The sequence below is a fragment of the Arvicanthis niloticus genome, chromosome 13 (genome assembly GCF_011762505.2).
Source record: "Arvicanthis niloticus isolate mArvNil1 chromosome 13, mArvNil1.pat.X, whole genome shotgun sequence".
Taxonomy (NCBI): domain Eukaryota; kingdom Metazoa; phylum Chordata; class Mammalia; order Rodentia; family Muridae; genus Arvicanthis; species Arvicanthis niloticus.
The window spans coordinates 17,285,389-17,288,789 of record NC_047670.1 but is presented as its reverse complement, the minus strand read 5'-3'; the positions used below and the strand labels follow the sequence as shown (position 1 = coordinate 17,288,789).

At 48.6% G+C, this 3,401-nt stretch overlaps 1 long non-coding RNA gene across 2 annotated transcripts; it reads left to right on the top strand.

The window, feature by feature from the left end:
* The first annotated feature begins 686 nt into the window (after positions 1-686).
* On the top strand, positions 687-3,066 carry LOC143434056 (uncharacterized). 2 transcript variants are annotated; one of them, XR_013103237.1, is made up of 3 exons: positions 687-928; positions 1,354-1,439; positions 2,868-3,066. It is a non-coding gene; the product is annotated as an uncharacterized LOC143434056 (long non-coding RNA). The 2 variants fall into 2 exon arrangements; XR_013103236.1 differs by having other exon boundaries at positions 687-1,089.
* The last annotated feature ends 335 nt before the right edge of the window (positions 3,067-3,401 follow it).

The following is a 3,401-nucleotide window of genomic DNA, read 5'->3' as shown; positions in this document are numbered from 1 at the left end:
CCGTTTCTTCACTCATGCAGGTGAGCAGCAACCTTCCCTTCCCTTCCTGTTATTCACCTATCACATTGTAATCTACTTAGGAAAATATGTGTTAATTTTATATCTATCAGGGGCTTCACATCCCAGAGCAGCTATAAAGGTACTTGAAATTTATTTCTGAGCACCCTGGTTCCTCAGGAACAAATCTGACGGATTAATTGGATATTTTCCACTCCACTCTAACTCAAGTGGTGCAGTAAGCGTGGTATCTAGCCATATCCTGTTGTGTGCGCCTCCCCCAACCCCTTGCTTCTGGCTGCAGCTGACTCGGCATCCAGCTCCCTGCATTCCGGGGCATCGGGCATCGGGCATCGGGCAGCATCTCCACTTCCTTCTCTCTGAACTCCATCTTCACTGAGTGACTATGAGCACAATCCACAAACACCTTTCCCCCATTCCCAGTGCTTTTGTGTTTCATCCAAGTCGTCTATGTGGCTCTCCTCAGGCTGCACTCGCTCCAGAGCCTGGGTTGCCTTGGAACTTGGAAGCAACCCTCTTCCCTCTGCAGCGCAGGTGCAGGGCTCACACGCATGTGTCATCATGTCCACTGTCACCGCCACCAGCTTAGTTCCTGCTCCTTCTGCACACCCTGCTTGCTAAGGAGATGGTCATGACAACAGTGTCTCCGGGGGAGAGCTCTCCTCTCAGCAAGCCTAGAGAGAAGATGCTCCCTCAGCACAGAGTGGGAGCACTCCGGCCTTCTGCCCTCTGAGTGTCATACAGATGTTGCAGTGTCATACAGATGCTGCTGCACTCGTAGCCGGGTAGCTAACTGCAGAAAGATCTTCTTGGAGTATGGAACTATCCAGAGTGGTGAGGGAGCAGAGGCACAGCTGTCAAAACAGAGTCAACCAATGCCACCTCAGACTGTGGTGGTGAACCTGCCAAGGTGGGGCTGCTGGGGACTGTTTAGCGAGCTGGAGGCCTCAACACTCACACAAAGGAAGAAGACAGAGAAGAAAGAAAGGGGACGGGAGGGAAGGAGGAAAGGGAGAAGGAGAGAGGAAATCTACCACACAGGAAGTGTCCATCCCAAAGAAACCCAAACCGGTACAAACCTGGACTGTTTCTTTTACTTTCTGATCCCACACCTGAGTATTCACTTAACCAAACACACACACACACACACACGCACGCACGCACGCACGCACGCACGCACGCACGCACGCGAGCGCGCGCACACACACACACAATCTCTCAAGGGTAGGCACCTGCCCTGCTAGCACTCTTTCTCATTTGTCCTTAATAGATCTATGTTCTCTCTGCTCAGGAAAAAGAAAAAATAAATCTTCTTTAAAATCTTTTCTGATGTAGCTGGATTTGGTGGTGCACATCGGGAATTTAAAAGTGCAGGGATCATCATGAGTTCGAGGCCAGCCCAAATTACATCTTCTGCCCAGGTGAGACTCCATCCATCCTGCCCGCAAATATTTACATAGCAGCCTTTGCAATTAGGATCATCCCCGTCCCATCCTAACTGCCATTTTCAAGAAGCTGCCAACGGTAAGTAGGGACAAGAGTTGCACGGCCTCTCCTTAAGGAGCATCTTTGAGCTCCGTTTGTAAGGATGGCCTATGGGGACAACTGGTTGACCTCACGGGTGTGGGGAGAGGAACAGGTCACTCCTACTGGCCTGTAAATCTCCTTCTTTTGCTTCACACTATTTCTCTCAGAAATTTTTTTTTAGTAACATCATGATCAAACAAGGAGTACTCTCTCTCTACTCACGGCAGTTCCCATGTGCCAAGATCAGCACGAGATTTCAGGGTGCAGCCTCCAAGCCACTTAAGGATAGACAGTGCAGGTATCCATAGTTTTAATTGGCTCCCGGGAGACTCTGATGGGCCCAGCCCAGCTCAGGTCTCCATTGAGCTGGCATTTGGAATCTACTGAAGGGGGAAAAAAAAAAAAGAAAGAAAGAAAGAAAGAAAGAAAGAAAGAAAGAAAGAAAGAAAGAAAGAAAGAAAGAGAAAAAAAGAAAAAGAAAGAAAAAAGAAAAAAGAAAAGAAAGAAAGAAAGAAAGAAAGAGAACCGCCAGCAAACACGCCAGGTTCTTTCTCTGCAGTTTCCAAGAGTCCGAACACTGCAGGGGCGAGGCCCAGAGATTTGGTGGTCTGCTCTATTCTGGGGCTGACTGCAAAATGGGGCTTTTGCTCGTCTCCCTCCGGCCCACACAATATGGAGCCTTACTGACTTTCCTAACTACCCAGGGACAGGAAGGCTAGCTCTGAGGTACTGGAGGGGGATGAGGTGATTAGCTGCCTTGTGAAAAGCGTAATTGCACCTCATTTTCTACTTTGTCATTTTCAAACAAAGCACAGTCCTCCAGGTCGATAAGCTCGGGTGCCCCTAATCAAAGGTGAAGCGCCGCCATTCCCTAAGTGACTCAGGATGACACCTTAACTGTGCTGATTTGTAGATGCCTCCCACCTCTGTGGCCCTTGAACTACGGGGAACAAACGAATCGCTAAGGGAGCTTGTTAAGTAGCCCGGGTTCTGAGTATCTGCCCCGCCCCCGCCCCCAAGCCCTTGCCGGCTAAACTGGTGCTGGGTGGGTGGGGTCTAGGAATCCCTTCAGCTAACAAGCTCCCTAAGCGTATTTGCCTCGGGGCGCTAGTTTTATTTAAGTGCAGAAGCTGTTCTATGAAATGTCCGTCCTCCTTCTGGGTGTTATCCTCCGGGAAGGGATTCCCTTGGAGGTACAATGAATCAGCGTTTTCCTTACCTCTTGGTAAAAAATAGATACGGTGTCTCAGAAACCAACTATGCATGTAAGCAGAGGAAAATAATAAGGATGGGGCTATCTGGTTAGGCATACTTCCTTTCAGAAAACCCGGATGTGGTGAGTGGACCCCAGGACATCATCCCAAGCAGGCGGGCCGTTCTCATAAAGGGAAGAGGGACAGGAGTGTGGGGACGGACTAGCCCCCAGCTGTAACAGTGGAAGGAACATTCCCCTACCGAGACAATTCCAGCAGTTTCTTTTTGTGAAGTTAATCACCAAATTAAATGTTTTAATTACTCAAATCGCATATGCATTTCTTTTGGGACTAGAGCATCATCAGAACACACTCTCCCAGAGGGCTAAGCTGCTTGCTTCCAGGGAAGGGGTGTCAGGAGGAGTCCATTTTAATTTCATTATAAAACAGGCTTAAGAAATAAAGGCGCAGGACTGCCGCGTATTCCCAGCCAGCTGTGATTTAATGAGTGCAATTCAAAGCTTGGAGCCTGCTAGCCACATCCATATTAATATGTCTCTGGCAGAAAAAAATAATGACAGAGAAAGTGACAAACTGCTCTTCTTACTTGAAACGCTTTTAAAATAACTGTTGAAACAGCTAACGTGGATGAGCCTCGTGTCT